This window comes from Ursus maritimus, unplaced genomic scaffold (genome assembly GCF_017311325.1).
Source record: "Ursus maritimus isolate PB19 unplaced genomic scaffold, ASM1731132v1 scaffold_1, whole genome shotgun sequence".
Classification (NCBI taxonomy): domain Eukaryota; kingdom Metazoa; phylum Chordata; class Mammalia; order Carnivora; family Ursidae; genus Ursus; species Ursus maritimus.
The window spans coordinates 479,196-495,606 of NW_024423343.1; the positions used below are offsets into that span (position 1 = coordinate 479,196).

The 16,411-nt window shown below is 60.5% G+C and overlaps 1 long non-coding RNA gene across 2 annotated transcripts; it reads right to left on the reverse strand.

Moving 5' to 3' along the window:
• Positions 1–903: 903 nt before the first annotated feature.
• On the reverse strand, positions 904–13,232 carry LOC103662594. 2 transcript variants are annotated; one of them, XR_005836870.1, is made up of 3 exons: positions 12,791–13,232; positions 7,421–7,592; positions 904–2,655 (listed from the first exon to the last, which is right to left on the reverse strand). It is a non-coding gene; the product is annotated as an uncharacterized LOC103662594 (long non-coding RNA). The 2 variants fall into 2 exon arrangements; XR_568480.2 differs by lacking the exon at positions 904–2,655 and adding an exon at positions 4,791–4,884.
• Between the last annotated feature and the right edge of the window lie 3,179 nt (positions 13,233–16,411).

Below are 16,411 nucleotides of genomic sequence, written 5' to 3' on the forward strand. Positions count from 1 at the left end.
TCTGGAGATGGACCTTTTGGGCTATAAACTCCAGGTGAGCAGTTTGCTTGGATGAATAGGTGCCCTCGGGTCAGCTGGTGCCCTCAGGTGAGCCAAGGAAGCTGCACTTGAGGCTCGCTGTTCCGTTCAACATTTCAGGAAACCCCAGGCCACAGACCATAGGAGAGCCAAGGACCCATGTGGCCCCTGGTGGTCACTGCCAAACTCAGTGATGGACCCCCAACAGCTCAACGTGGCCACACCAACCAAAGCAGGAAAGTATCTCTCGGTGTTGTGGGTTTGCTTTCTTGGTATGTTTGGAGGTGGTTGGGCGGTTCCCCTACTCAGGTGCCTGGGTTCCAGAGGAAGCAGGTGCACGTCTGCTGTGGCTGGTGCTGCAAACACAGTGGGTAAGAAACTCCCCAGCCCCCAACCTGCAGCGGCCAGCTCTGACTTGGGGGTCCCTGCCTGTGGTCTCCAGCCTGTGCAGGGGGACCCTTGTCCCCTCTTGGCACTGTGTCCTCAGCATCCGTCCTGGGTCCCCCAGGAAAGGGTCCTCCAAGTGCAAGGCTGTCAGCTTCCTCGGAAGTCTCAAACCAGCGGAGGCCCCGACGCAGCCGCGGTCCTGGCCCCCCCAGCAGCATCAAAGGGCAGGCGCAGGCGTGTGGTGTGAGGTATGGTCAGGAGGAAGGCACCGTCCCCCGTCCCTAAGACAGCCGGAAGGACAGTGAGCTGTGGCCCGTGACCCCACATCCGAGGGAGCAAACACACCCAACCACATCAGTTGCTTCTTCAGAGTTAGTCCTGTGCCCGGGGAAGTCATGCCCTACAGGCCTATTTCTGGATTTACACCTCTGTCACTAAAAAGTGAGTTTTATTTTTCTACATTTGTGATTACAATTAGTTTGATAATAAAAAGTATTCATTCGGGAAATTGTTGAATATTTTATTTATTTTCTCTTGGTTTAACTGTCCTTAAAATATTTTGTTCTCACTTTTTACTAGCTTCATATTTTCAGTGGTATTTTAAGTTTTTACCCAAAAAAAAGAAACACAAAGCAAAGGAGAGAAATCGGCGCTTCCAGAGAAAACCCAGCAAGGGCTCAGGACGTGCCCTCTGCTCCCAGGGAGGCCAGCCCAGCGCGTCCCTAGCCCTCGGCCAGAAAATCCAGAATTGAGATGCGGGTGACAAGGCTCTGTCATAAGCCGCAGCCCCTGGAGAGTCGTCTCGGAGAAGCCTTCCTTTGCGGCCTCTTCCTCTTCTCCTGGGAAGATTTCACGGAGAAAGCGTTTCCCACGTGGTTAAGGCATCTGTGGCGGTAATGTGCTGCCCGCTGGGAAGCGGCAGCAGCTGGTCCTGGATCCCTCGGCCGGCCCGGCACTGCGTCCGGGGTGTTCTGAGCAGCCCGGTGGGTCCCAGACGTGACGAGGACCAACCGCCTGCCGATGGTGGCAGATCCCGCTTTGCCGGAGGCCGACCCAGCCGCGTGGACAGTGTCCCGGTCTGTCCCTGGAGGAGCTGGCGGACCGCCAGGGGGCGCGTGCGGTAAAATTGTGGTGGACGCTGAAACTCCAGGGGCGCCTGGGTGGCACTGTCGGTTAATCATCTGACTCTTGGTCTCGGCTCAGGTCGTGGTCTTGGGGTCGAGGGATCGAGCCCCACACGGGGCTCTGCGCTCAGCTCGGTGTCTGCTTGAGATTCTCCCTCTCCCGCCGCCCCTCCCCCGTTCTCTCGCACTCTCTTTCTCAAATAAATAAATAAATCTTTAAAAAAATTCAAGAAGCTAAATCCCCAAACATCGTGAGGACAAAGAGAGAAGAAATCAAGACCCCAGCACAGAACCGGGACTGTCCTGTGACCAAGCAGCTAGTGACTGGCCAGTGACCCTGCGGCTGTAATCCCTGCGTCCCCAGGGGCCTAAGCTAGCCAATGTGTCCCGAAGGCCCTGGACTTACCACCCACCCCACCTTGGCTGGAGTGGGGAGGCGGCCTGGAGCACTGGCCCGGCTGTGGCCTGGCAGCTCCATTTTGTCCCTGTCCTCAAGACACATGGTCTCCCCACCGGAGGCTCTGCGCCGAGCTGGGAGGTCCAGGGCTCACTGTGGTCCCACGGCGTCTGCTGTCCATCCCCAAACTCTGACTCTACTCCTGAGCCACGCAGGGAGCTTTTAAAAATCCCTGCCTGTGCCCAGGTGGCCGTCAGGGGTCGCCTGGCAGAGACTCTGCTCTCCAGAGGGGCTCAGGGTCTGTGATGAAGCTGGGTGCACCCCCTCAAACGCCAAGTACGTGCGCCTGTGAGCCGGAGCTGAATAGTGGAGCTGACCCTGCCCAGCAGGACCGGGGTGGGGGTGGACAGACCCCCCACACACACAACCCAGCAGGACCGGGGGGTGGGGGGTGGGCAGAGGCGGCGCGTGAGGCTGAGGGTCTGCGTGCTGGCCCTAGGCTCCGCTAAGCGCGAGCACACACACTGCAGGTGAGCCAAGGGGGGAAGCCCAGGTTCTTTGGTCCATCTTCAAACACAGTAGCGGGTTTCTCCTTGGCTTTTCCTGGATGTGTTCCTTCCTGCGTCCCCTTCATCCGCCCACGACCGTCCAGTGCAGGGCTCTCGCGGGCGAGGCTGAAGGCAGCAAGGGCAGGACAGTGGGGCTGCATCGGGCGGGAGCCTGTCTGGGCTGGGGGCCGAAATGCATGGGGTACCAGTGAGGAGGGGGCTAAAATTGCCTTGGAAGCTGGTGCGGGCCGGCACTGCTGAGCTACCCTCCGTCCCGGCCCGCACTGTCCTCTCCGTCCCCGTGTCTCCCACGCGGGCCCTGCCTCCCCCCACAACAGATGGCTCTGTCCGGGAAGAAAGTCCACCAGACCAGAAACATCCCTGGCGAACCTTCCAGGACCTGACACTTTTAGGGCACGACCTTCCACACAGCAAACGTGGGAGCAAAGTCGAAATGGTCGATTGTGTTGAGATCACGTTGCATCGGGCGTGGAAGCCCAGGGTTTTTGATTCCCGAAACCATTATAAATGATAAACATTTATTTTGAATATAAACTGAAATAAAAGACATGCACCTTTTTTAAAAATAAGCCCCTTTCTGCCTTGAGCCTTTTTTCAAAATACAATTAACACACATAAATGATCATAAGGGGCTGAAGGGCTTGCGCACGCCTCCCGCGTGGGGGCAACGGCCGCGTCCCCTGGCTCCCACCAGAACCGTGAACACACCGCAGGCGGGGCCATGCCATCACTGTCTCAGTGCGCGACTGGCATCCCGCAGCGACTCCATGAATGGGGGGGGGGGTGCAGACGCAGGGAGGGGCAGCCCCCACGCTTGTCCAGACGCGCCCGACCAGCACTGACACTCGCGGTCCCTCTTTCAGAACAATTAGCAGTTCTCGGGATGATTAACAAAACCCTCCCGAAGATAAGGGCGCCACATGAAGAACGCAAGAGGGGGCCGGGGCTCCCCCGCGCACGGGAGCCTAGGGGGTCCGCCAGCACCCGAGCGCCCCCCTACATCCATCTGTGGGTTTCCGTAGGACAGGAACACCTCCTACCCCAGCAGGCGTGAGCTGCCCCCGGCCCCAGGCGTCCTGGGCCTCGCCCGCGGACGAGGTGGCCCTGCGATTGGGTCCCGGAGCTCAGCTTCCCTTGAAATCCTCGCCGGGGGCCAAACCTGAAGTGCCTTCCTCCCTCTCCTAATAAACTGCGACTGTGAGTTACTTAAATCCACGACGAATTTCTGGCCGTGAGACTTGTCTGGGCTGTGAAACAGGCCTGTAAACAAGACCCCGACTCTTTCTCCCCCCCTTTAAAAAATCATTTGTTTTTTTAATTATGGTAACATACACACAGCATAAAATTTATTGTCTTCCCTACGTTCAAGTGCACGGCTCCGCGGCATTCGGCGCCCTCACACGGGGGTGCGACCGTCCCCACGGTCCGCGTCCCGAACTTCCTCATCTTCCCCAGCTGAACCCCGCCCCAGCCGCCAGCCCTGGCGCCCACCGTCGACGCTCGGCCTCCACGAGCTGGACTCCTTCCGGGGGCCTCATATCAGCGCAGTATGTGTCTCATTCCCCTGAACGCAATGTCCTCCGGGTTCATCCACGTGGTAGCAGGTGTCAGAGCGCCCTTCCTTTCTAAGGCTGAGGACTAGTCCGCTGTGTGGACAGACGCGCTTCGCTCATCCAGTCGTCCGTCCGTGCCTGGGTGAACCCACCCTGGCTGCTCCCAGTTGAGCTGTTTTCCCCTCTGTGCACGTTGGCTCTGGGCCCTTGAGCAGCATAAATGCACACAGCGCCCTGCGGAGCTCAGACGATGTAACTGACGTCACCGTAAGCCTTGGTGCTCCTCGCAGCAGACGCGGGGTGGGGGCTGCCTGATGGGGACCCCCCAGGTCCCGGGAAGCAGGAGGGAAGTAAGTGCCCATAGTGGGGAGGGGGGGCTACAGGACCGACCTGCAGCCGCTCGGACTAGCACATCTCAGCATCGTCTGGCCACGGGCGGAGGGACAAGGAGCATTGCGCTCCAGCCCCGCGGACTCTGGAGACGGCTGGAGGCAGGGCAGCAGGGACGCAGGCTCACCTGCAGGGGAGCTCAGGGGGTGTCCCCGGTGTCATGGGGTGTCTGCCCAGCCTCAGGAAGCCTCCGTCTGGGAGGACTGAGGAAACGCCCGCCACACACAGCTGGGGAGATGACAGGCTGCGAACAAGCCCTGAGGCGCTCTGCCGTCCAGATGGGGTGCCCTCTGCAGCTTTGCACGCGGGGGTCAGGGAGCAGCTCTGGGCTGGCTCCTGCTGCAGGCAGGGACGTCCCTTCTCATTGCTGAGTCGTATCCCACTGCACGGCTGTAGCCAGTCGGGATCGTCCAGCTGCCGTGGACGTCGTCCCCACAGCAAGGCTCCTGTGGACAGAGCCACCACGGGCACTCGCGTACGCACCTTGTCTCCGTTTCCCGGGTCATCCGACAGCGCACACTTCCACCTATCTTGCACACTTTGCCAGTGAATGGGAACAGGCTGACCTAACTCTCCTTCCTAGCCGGCTCCCCCAGACGCCTCCCGAGGGAGAGGGGTGCCCTGACCGCCCTCCTCTGACCCCGACTCTACGATCTGAAGCAGGAACCTGAGGTGCTTCTCGGGCCAAGGGAGCCCTTCTGTCTTTGGAGACCAGGGACGCGAGAGGGCAGACCCGGGGAGCAGCCCTCAGCCTCTGTGCTTTGGGCTTGCTGTCTTTCTGATCCTCGCGGAGAGGCCCATAGAAGCCCGGTACCGCACGCGCAGCCCCCAGGGCCGTCGGACAGCAGCGTCGTTCTGGTGAGGAGCCAGAGCCCCTGACGGAATCTCTGTGTCCAGGGAGGTGCACACGGGGCAGCAACGTGAGGAAATCCAGGCGCCGTGCGCACAGCTCAGGTGACCTGGAGAACACTCATGCTTGTCCTCGGAGGTGAGGCCGGTGTCTGAGTCTCCCCTAACCAGTGACAGTAACCACGCTCAGGCATCTGTCACGTGACATTCACCACGCTCCTTGCCGCAGGAAGGGATTTAAAACCCTAAAACAAACTGCACTTTACTGCTGTCTGTCTTACCCTCCTGCCTGCTGTCACGTTTGTCCATAAACACAAAAAGTAAAATATGCGTAAACCTTCCAAATGCACGTCTGTGGTTTCAGCCCTTGCCTTGGGAAGGTTTGGATGAGTCGTGCTCTCTCTAGAATGTTCCCTTGGCATGCGGGCGTTCCGCGAGCCCTTCAAAACGAATTGCTCTCTCCCTCCCTTTGAAAGAGCTTCAACCAAAGGTTCTCTTTCAGCCACTGAATTGGGCACCGGGGTTTAGACCAAGCAGCTAATTAAACTGCCGGCTCAGACTCAGCGTCCACTGTCACACCGTGTCCCCCGGCTCTTGGCTGCAGACGTGGGGCTTACTGCCCACGCCGTACGGTGGAAGCTGGAACGTCTCCACGGAGGTTAGGTCCGTCGACCGGCTGGAGACCGAGGCCGTGCGCCGTGCCCTCCTCGACCCGACCCTGGAGCCTGCCGCTCCTCAGACCTGCCTACCTGGCTGTTGCTGGGACCGCCACGGGCCGGCACAGCCTGTCCTGAGTCAGAGTGGCCATGCACATGACCCCCACATTCCCAGATAAAGCTGGCTGGCCCCGGCCAAGGCACGGCCCAAGCGGTGGGGCCTGGCAGAGGACAGGCTTGCTTGGCCGGTGGGCCATGTATTTGACACAGTAGCTCATCCCAAGAAGAGGCTGTGATGTTCCGATGGGATGCTCTTGTCCTGTTGCCAACATGGCTCAACCAGAGCAAGGGCTGGTGGTTTCTAGAACGCTCCACTCCAGACAGAAAGGGCTGGAACCTTCCTGGCATCAGGGTCTGGGTGAGGTAAGTAGACGGGCCCTCAGCTCCCAGCAGACTCAGCCTGGGGACGGAGGACGGCCCAGCGGGGACATCATGCCTCTGCCCCCCGCGGACACCTGCTCCTTACCCCCAGCACTCCCACCCCACCGCGGAACAGCTGCCTCGTGCCAGCGCAGAGGCAATGACAGACGTCCTCCATCCCTGACTTGACTGACACAGCCACGCATGACAAGACCACCGGATGTGGGTGGAAAGCGCTAGTGCCAGCCCGCCAGGACTCAGGCCCAGGGCAGTGCCAGAACACCCCCGGGGCCAGCGCCCACAGCAGGCACGTTACAGGAGCTCCCCCGGGGGACCGAGGCCCAGGTCCCTCCGACCCACCGTGCGCATGGGTGCAGGGCCTTGAACATCCAGCACAGACCCAAGTGCCGGCCACCCCAGGGTTCAGCTTCAGCACAGAGAACTGGAAGGGGCGGGGGGGGGGGGGGGGGGCGGTGGACACCACCAAAGGCCTCAGCCTCCCGCCCTCCCCCACTCAAGCCTGCGGGTGAAGACAATGGGGTCTCCCGCCCTAAAGACTCAGGGGGATTTGGAGAGCGTCAGGCTGGCCACCGTGTCCCCCGTCCTCTGCCTCTATCTCCTGCGGTCAGAGCTAGAGGCTGTCAGCTCCAGGGCCAGCTCTGTGCCCAGGGCACTTGGGGAGGGCACCCTTCCCGGGACACGGGCCGTGCTGCACTCCCTCATCCAGGCCCATGCCCTCAGGGTTCCAGACGCTGGTGTCTGCCACTTCCTCCTCAAACCCCGGACTGCGGGTTTTTCTAACCCGTGTCAGTTGTGTGTGGCGACCGCCCTTCTCCCACCCCGAGCATCCGTGGTGTGTGTCCTGTCTCACTGACCAGGACCAGCCCAGCACGAGACCACGGTCTGTGCTTGGGCGCACCTCCCAGGGAGGGGCACGTGTGTCCTGCGTGTGACCCCTACTGCCCCCATGCTCCTCCTTTCAGACCCTCACCTGGCCCTGGGGTGCTGGGGGGACCCTGCCGTACTGACACCAAAGCCCCGAACAGCAGGCACGAACCTTCAGATGGTCACGCGACTCTACGCCCCGGAACGTGGAGGCCGTTCTTCCAGCTGTTTCTCTCAACCTGGCTCGTAGGAACACCACCGAGAGCCCGCTCCTGACGCACAGTGGACACCCCCAGTGGAGCCGACAGCCTTACAGGCTTCCAGCGTCTTCGGAAAACATGCTGCTTCACGTTTTTGCAAAGAAAAAGAAAATCCCATTAGCAGCAATGTGCCTCAATCTTTCCTCCTCTAGGCTCGAAATACACACGGGAGGCAGGACTCTCCGTGGAAACTCAGCTGCAGTAGCGGGTAAATCACGCAGCCAGAAACAGCGTGGGGCTTTCCCCGCGGCTGCAAAGTGCATTTGTGCAGCTACGGAGCCAAGGTCAAGGGAGAGGTGCCCTGCGTGGGGAGAGAACGAGACTCCGGGGGCTCGTGCTCAGGGAATGTGGGGTCTGGTCTGTTTCCATGGTTACCTGCCCCTTTTTTGCCTCTGGAACATGACAGCGATGCCACCTGGGGGAATAGGTGCTTTGTCCGCCCACCCTGACAAGCAGCGTGGCCCAGTCTCGTTTCGTCCCCAGCCCTGTGCACGCGGGCAGCCGACGAGGGGCCGCGGGTTTGCACGTCCCCTGCTGTGCACTGTGCATCCAAGTGCCCCTGGTCCCGAGCGTGGGGCCGACACGGCGCCCTTCCCTGAATTTCCAGGTCTGGACTCCTAGCGCTCTGCTGGGGGTGGGTGCCAGGTGTGCAGTTGATTCCCAGAGACAAAGGTAACTCTGGTCATGACCCAGCGCCAACCTGCTGGCCCCCGGCTTGGGCACTGGCGACTGAGCAAAAAGGGAAGAAACAGTGTTAGAAAAACAAAATTCAAGTGAATACATTCAGTGATTGACTGATCGGGGGGTGACCCACGCAGCAGACGGCTAGGGGTCGGGGAGCTGTAGGAAATGCAAGGCAGAAGAAACGGACAAGGAAGCCATACTGGCGAGCAGCGGGTTGGCTGGGTGAGGTCCCCACTTCCTTTAGGGAACGGCAGGGGCTGGGCAGGCAGACGACCCGACTGGTGCCAGTCGGGCCATTCCTGGTCAACTGGGTTTAGATTCCATCTCCGGGGCAGCCGAGACTATAATTAGGTTAAGTCTGAATGGTGATGAGGGGCTCTTCTGGGCCTGCTGTCTTGTTTTTAACAGGAGAGAGAAAAACAGAAAGGCCATGCGGCCCTGACATCCGTGGATCATGAACGTGAGGGTCTCTTCCTGCTGGCACAGCTGCACCCCCAGCACACAGGAAGGGGCTGCCCCACACTGGGAGGGTCACGGCCAGGACGGCAGGGCTGCAAGGGGCTGACCCACATGAGCCCCTGGCGCCCCAAACGCAGATCACCTGCTCCCACCTGGGACCCCGCGAAGGATTCCAGGACTTCCTCGGAGCAGAGAGGCTGGAACAATTAACAGCAAGTGGTCTCCATCTGAACAACGAGGCCAGCCCCTCGTCTACAGGAAAGCCATGTTCTGTGAGCCACGCCGGCTGCTTTGATTCCGTGGCCCCATCAGTAAGCCCCAACCGCCTCCACTGTCCTCACCACTAAAAACAGCAACGACCTTAAACCCGTATTTATGCATCGGCTCAGCGAGCACCCAAGGTCAGAGGCAGCGGTCCCGTGCTAACAGAGATGAGCCAACAGGTGGCAGCCAGTCCAACGGTCCAACAGCGGGTGTCATGGGGGCAGGGGGAGACAGAGTCGGGCAGATGCAGCCCGGCACGGGGAGGGCAGGCGGCACTCTGTGGGCGCAGGGCTCGCCCCACCCACCGCCCCCAGGAGGGTCCCCGCAGGTGCTCTGGGTGCAGGTCAGACACAGAGCCCCTGCCCGGGGCCCAGGGACTAACAGGGGAGCCCTGCAGTGAGCCGACAGGCCCAGAACCAAGGCCCAGTGCCAGCTGGCCCCGGGCTTCCCCGTGCCTTTAAGTCAGGCAAACCATATTTTTATTTTACTATTTTTTAAACTTAAAGGGCAGGAAAGACAGCCAACGCCTCAATGATTTACTCCAAAGCCCCATGTTCTTCCTCCAGCTGCCTGGGCCCCTCGGCTCCGTCGCTAAAATAATAGCACGACCTTAGTGCTGCTCACGAACCCAGCGCTCAAGACGTCCGTCCTGACGCGTGCGGCGCTTCCTTAAACTCCTCCCAGGAGCTCTCAGTCACCTGACGCCCCAGCTTCCGTGGGCCGTCCTCCTTCCCCACGGGGAGGTTTGAACTGGATCGCAGCCCATCCCCCTGCAGGGATGAGCGTCTGTGGTGTGGATTTGTGCGCTCTACGCTCAGCATTCACGGCCTCTCAGCCTGGTGCGGGCCGCTGCAAGGAGAGGGGCAGCATTTCCCATAAACATGCCCTGCTAGGAACTGCTGAAACATGAAATCAGCAAAAACCCGCTTCACAGCTTCTAAACAGCAAGTGGTCCTCAGCGAAACCCTGAGAGGCACGTCTGCAGCGCCGGGGACCCGACACATGACTCATTTCCCTTGCGATGCCACATGGTCTTTCCGCTAAGCAGACGATGCACCGTTCGGAGCTGAGGTTCCTTCAGGCAATCCATCCACCCAACAGTCACTGTCCAGAAAGAGCCCTGCTGTGCCGGGCAGGGGTGAACACGGGGGACGCAAGGGTCCCCGCTCTCGGGCACCCCTGCTAATGACCGGCAAGTACAGAGTTTGAGGGAACCCGGGGAGTGGTCCTGGGTTTTCAGAACCCACCCCAGTGGTTAGCCTCCCGGTGTCCACACCCCTCCGCTTTGCTGTCAGCTGAGGTCGTCCCCTGCCGGTCACGGGCTCCAGGTGAGACACTAGGGCAAGACCTGCCCGTGTCTGCTGGGACATAGCAGCTCTCTTCTCCACGGGGTTTGAACAAGGGCAGGTGAGCTGAGAGGCAAGAACACCTGGGAATGGTCACACAAAGGAGCAGAACCAATACACCGCTTCCGGACCTTATACCCACACGTCCCGCGCTGAGGGTGGGACATCAAGGATATCCTCTCAGGGGTCAGGGAGTCCGTGAGATTCTGTAAGTGCTGTGTGCTGATCTTATCAGCTGCTATCGCCACTCTGGCTCAGACCAGTGACGCTCGGCGTGGACGGTTGCCACCTGCTCTCAGAGCCGAGTCCACAAGCGGGCTTACCATCACATCCTCACCGGGGGGCGTGGGGGCCCCACGGAGCACTGTAAGGGCCAGGTGCGCGTGTGGTGTGACTATAAGAACGCCCACGGGTCTGGTCACACCCAGCACAGGAGGGGCCGTGAGAGGCACGCCCCGAGCTCGCGTGCACGCGCCACCCGGCAGTAAGCCGAGCAGGAAACACAAGACAGCGTCTCCTTGGAAAAGTCGTCTTCATTTTTCAACGAGACTCTGGGCCTGCACCTTTCCATTGACTATCCCATCAACACGATGCGTCGGTCAGTAAAGCTACTGAAAATGAAAAATCACCCTGGTACTGATGGAGACCCGAATGACAGTTTGGGCAGAAATTCTATATCCAGGTGGGACACAAAGAAAACATAAAGAAGCCGAATACCCCGTGGTGAAATTCAGCTCTGGACGCCTGTTTCAGGAGAGCATCCCCACGCCACTACCTCGGGCTGTCGCTCGGAAACGGCTGATTTTGTGGGGAATCGAAGGCTCGGTGCGGTCAGTACCGTTGTTCTCGCCGTGCAGCGGGAAGGAGGTGACAGGAATTACGTGTTTCTACCCCTTTATGTGTGCACACGACTTAGCATCATGAAGAGTAACTTGTTGATACTTTTTCTTTCAAGGGCCTGGGCCGGCTGCTTCCACAAAACACGGTGGGAGGGGGTTAAACAGCACGCGTTCACTGCCCCAGTTCCGGGGGCTGGATGTCCGAGATCAAGGTGCCGGCAGGGCTGCCTGCTGGCGCCGGCCCACGTCCTGGTCCACGGCCATCGGCTTCTTGCTGTGCCCTCCGGGGAGAAGGGGCAGCGGAGCTCTGTGGGGCCCCGTATAAGGCCTTGAACCCCTCCTGGGGGCCCTGCTTCACTTGCCATCACACTGGGGGGGTCAAGATTTCAACATATGAACTGGGGGGGGCATAAACATTCACACCGTAGCATTTGGGCTTAAGCACGAGGATAATTTTGCAGGAAGGATCCTGAGCCCGAAAAGCGGAACAGGCTTCCCCCATCTCAGAGACAGTTTTGGGCAGGGGGCTGGGGGGTGGCCAGCCCCCCACCTGCTCGTGCACAGTTTCTGGCAGGGAAGGGAAGGCACTGACTCCAGCCCCACAGCACGGGCGGCCGCGGCCCCCATCCCGCTCCTGGCAGGGCACAGCACAGTGGCACCATTTCCAGACAATGCGCCGCCCCCCCCCAATTCCACCAGGAGAGCCCACGCCTGGTGGGTCTGTTAAAGCCCCTTAACCTCCAGTTGTGACCTCAGAATGGCAGCCTCCCTGGAGATCAGAAATGCAGGACCGCAGACCCAAGCAGGCCCTGCGGCCACGCACCAGCTTTGGGGAGACTATGGTCCCCCGTCCTGAAACCCCGGTAAGGGGCCTCCTCCGACTATAAGCCTGACTTTGTGCTTCTCCCCCTGAACCCCCACTTCAAGGCCCTGAAAGACAAATCAGAGAGAAAGGGTGACCGTCAGTAGCTGGAGCCAGCCCCAAACCAGGTCACGGGGTGACACGGAACAAGGGCCCCAGTCACCTGCCTCGGAAACTCACCGACTCACTTCAAAACACAAGGGATAGAAAGCAAGCTAAGGGCGAAGACGCTCCTGGCTTCTAGGTCACAGACTGACCTCGTGAGATCTCGGGCAGGAAGCCTCAGCTTCGCCTTGGTCATCTGCCAACAGAGCTCACACCCCGCCCTCTGACCGGGATTTAACCAGGATCATCCAGGTTACAGAGCTCAGTGGTACTGCCGGCCCCCCAGCTGTCATCCCACCTGCACCCTACCCCCTACGCCCTCCCACCCCACCCCCTGTCACCGCCTCCCACCCCCAACTCCCCATCCCCACCCTAACCCCCACATCTCCCTCTCACTCACACCCCCACCCCCAACCCCAACTCCCCACCTCCCCCATCACCCCCACTCCCACCCTCACTCCCCACCCCCACCCTGACCCCCACAGCCCCTCTCACCCCCTCCCATCCCCCACCTAACTCCCCCCTCCCTCCTCCACCCCACCCCCTCCCACCTACACCCTCACCCCCATGCCCTCCCACCCCCCTCCCGTTTCCATTCCCTACCCACACCTCCCACCCCCACCCCTCCCCACTCCTACTCCCCACTCCCCACCTCCCACTCCCTACCACCTCCTCCCACCACCACCCTTCCCACCCCCCACCCTCACCCCCCCCTCCCTCTACCTTCAACAGTGTCTCTCCAGGCTGGGTCTGCACGCCCCATCTCCAGGCTGTGACCAGGAAGCACAGGCGTCCCCACCCAAATGAAGGTCCTGCCACTGCCCATCACATCCAACCTGCCTCACAACAGCCCTGGCCCCCATGGCCCAGTCCGGGGACACATGGCCCCAGGGGCAGAATCTGTGCGAGCCATCAAAGGACAGTTGACCCCGCACGGCCGTGGAGTGAACGCTGATTAGCGGCTTGGTGGTTACGACCACAGAGATGTGTCCTCTCACAGCTGCCAGGGCAAGTGTCATCGATCAAAGCCATGCCCCCAGAGGTTCTGGGACAGTCCCTCTCTCTAACTGGGGCGTCGCCAGCAAGTGAGACACCGTCTGCTCACGGCTGCTCCCCAGCGTCCCGGGGATGCTCTTTTTGGGAGGACACCAGTCCTTGGATTTGGGGTCCACCCTTCAATTAACTAATGACACCTGCAAAGACCCTTTTTCCAAATAAGGCCACATTCTGAGCTTCCAGGTGGACATAGACTTTGGGACACTGTTCAAACAACCACAACAAAGAAAGAGAGCAGGAAACCAAACCGAGCTCCTGCCTAGCGCTGCTCATCCCAAAGAGGAATGGCCATGTGGGGCGTCCGCCCAACCAGCTCACTGTCCTGCAAGCCCCACCGCACCTTTCAGTCCCCTGCCCGCTCACAGCTCAGCAGTCACCCCTCCCACGGTGGCTCTGTGATCTCTGCTCTCAGACCGGATGAGCTGGGGGAGGGGCGCGGCTGGCCTGTCCCCACAAGCAAGCACTTCTGCGGCGTGTGTCTTCCGCCGTGAGGTCTGCACTGCCTCTGTGCTGCGCCTCGGGACCCAAGCCCGCCCTGACACGAGCCCCAGCCCACCACCCAGCAACACGGCTCCCAGGGCTCCCAGGCCCTCTCCCCTTCCCAGCCCCTCAACCCCCCACCCCAGGGGAGGCTCCTTCCATCCAGGGCGTATCCGCTCGCCCGCCAGGGCCAGACCTGCGCTGGAGCCCAGCGCACCACCGCCCGAAAGGCCTGCCTTGTGTTCCCCCCGCCAGCCCCACCCGGCCCTGCAGTCCTCGACACCCTCACACAACCCCACACATGCCCGCAGCAGACGCTGGGCCACGCGCACGGGCACCTGCTGGGCACGTGGAGCCTGGCTCCAGGGGTGTAATGAGGGCGGGGCTTCGCGCTGTGACGTCCGCGGTCTTCACTCCTTCTTGCAACCTTACTTCCCTGGGGCCGGTTGTTGATCAGGCTCCCGTAAGCACGGTCCACCTTCACCAGAACAACTCCCTTCTTATCTCCAGGAGACATTCCGATGGCCTCCTGTGTTTCAGACTGTCCTCTCGGAGCTGAGAAATGGGACAGAGAGAGAGCGGGGGTCCATGAGATGGTCAATTGCAAAGCCCCATTTCAGGGCCAGAGAGCATGCGGTTTTGAGAGGTGGCCAATCATGTGATTATAAATGATTCACTGGGAGCTGGGACATTTCTAAGAGCTCGTCAGCATGTGGGGAATGGTCAGCACATCCAGGCTCCTCTTTCCAATCCAATCTGACGAGTTTCACAAGCACTGTGCACCCTGGGCTGGAGGAGGGAGCCCGGGAAGCCAGGCCCCCAGACCCAGGAGGTGAGGCACAGACTGTCCCAGCCCCCAGCTCTGCGGTCCCCCAAGTCTGCACAGGGGGACCTCAGTGTGATGAGGCAAGGTGACCGAGGCGGGCAGTGCACTGGGGAGCATGCAATACGCGCAGGAGGGCCTCCCTCCTTGTTTCTCATCACAAAGATTTTCATTTTGTCGTTGTGGTTCTTTCTACCTCCGTTTATCCCACAGAGTTTGAGCACTTTTTTGTGTGTCTCTCTGGAAATCTGCAGCTTTCCAAAGCAACTAGTGTAGAGTGCCTACCCGGCACCCCTCCCCTCCCCCCGCAGGTGTCTAGGGGCTGCTGGCGGNNNGCCCCCCCCCCCCCAGGGAAGAGGAGGAAGGACGGGCTGTGTGGTTCCCCAGCGCGGTTCAGGTTACAAATGGACCTGCTGCGTCATCCCCCGCAGGTCTTTGCACGAGCGGGTTCGGCACAGGGCAGGTGCGTGTCCTCCTTTGAAACAGGCTGCCAAGCCATCTCCCAAAGTTGTACAGTTTTACTTTCCTTTCCCCCACGTCCCCGCCAGTGCTGGGCATGACCCATGCTTTCCGCTCCAGCCACTGGAAGAGATGTGTCGTGGGTTTATCGTGCACGCCCCTAACGTGGGGGCCGGTAAGCATCTTTCTGTGCGCTGTTGAATCCGTGTCCCTCCTTTGGTGAAGTGGCTGTCAGACCCCGCTGCCTTTTAACTCCGTTTCGGGACCTCTTTATATATTCAAGATCCCAGTCCTTCATCAGATCCATGATTTGCAAATGTGTTCCCCTCGTCTGTGGGTCGTCTTCTCAGGCTCTTAACACTATCTTCGGAAAGCACATGGGATCTCAGAGAAGCCCAGGCGTGAAGCCCAGGCGTGTGCTGTTTCTTTGTGCACCACCAGTAGTGAGGACACCCCTCGCCCGCCCCCATGGGCTTGCCCGCCTGCCGTTCAACTCCGCGCACCCAGAGCCTCTGTGCCTCCGAGCCCCGCTTCTCACAGCTCCCCTTTGTCAGATACAAACGCATGGCTCCGTGGGGGGCGGGTGCTAATTTTCATGACTGGGTAACAAGCCATTGTCTGAGTACCACACACCATTGACTGGTCCACCGGCGGGGACATCTGGGCTCTGGGCGGCTGTGCGCCTGCCGAGGAGGGGACTTGCCAGGCAGGCCAGGCACACGCATGACTTCAGTGTGTCGTACTCCGGGCCGTGTTCCGAGCAGGCTGCGCACACGCATGACTTCAGTGTGTCATACTCCGGGCCGTGTTCCAAGCAGGCCGCGCACACGCATGACTTTAGTGTATCGTACTCTGGGCCGTGTTCCGAGCAGGCTGCGCACACGCATGACTTTAGTGTGTCGTACTCCGGGCCGTGTTCCGAGCAGGCTGCGCACACGCATGACTTTAGTGTGTCGTACTCCGGGCCGTGTTCCGAGCAGGCTGCGCACACGCATGACTTCAGTGTGTCGTACTCCGGGCCGTGTTCCAAGCAGGCCGCGCACACGCATGACTTCAGTGTGTCGTACTCCGGGCCGTGTTCCAAGCAGGCCGCGCACACGCATGACTTTAGTGTGTCGTACTCCGGGCCGTGTTCCCAGCGCCGGTCCCCACACCTGTGGTCCCCGCCAACCCTCGATGTCCGGGCTGCTCCCTGTCGGCCACAGGCCAGTACGGCATCAGGGGGTCTCGCTGTGGCCACGCTGTGCACACGGCAAGCGCTTCATTCTGTGCTCTTTGCTCTTCCTGTTTGTGACGCGCCTGGGACGACCTTGTGCCGGTTCCTCAAGTCCGTCGTCTGCCTCTTCCGCTTGATTTGTGCCAGTTCTGCCCGCGTTCTGCGCCGGGCACCTTTGCAGCCCAACCTGCCACAGATGTCGTCTCCCGACCCTCACCTGCCCCTCGGGGTCTCTGTCTTCGCCTTGGCTGGTTCTCCAACCTGGGTTTTCGTTCAGTGTTGTGCACCTGCTGTAACCGGCACTTCTGAG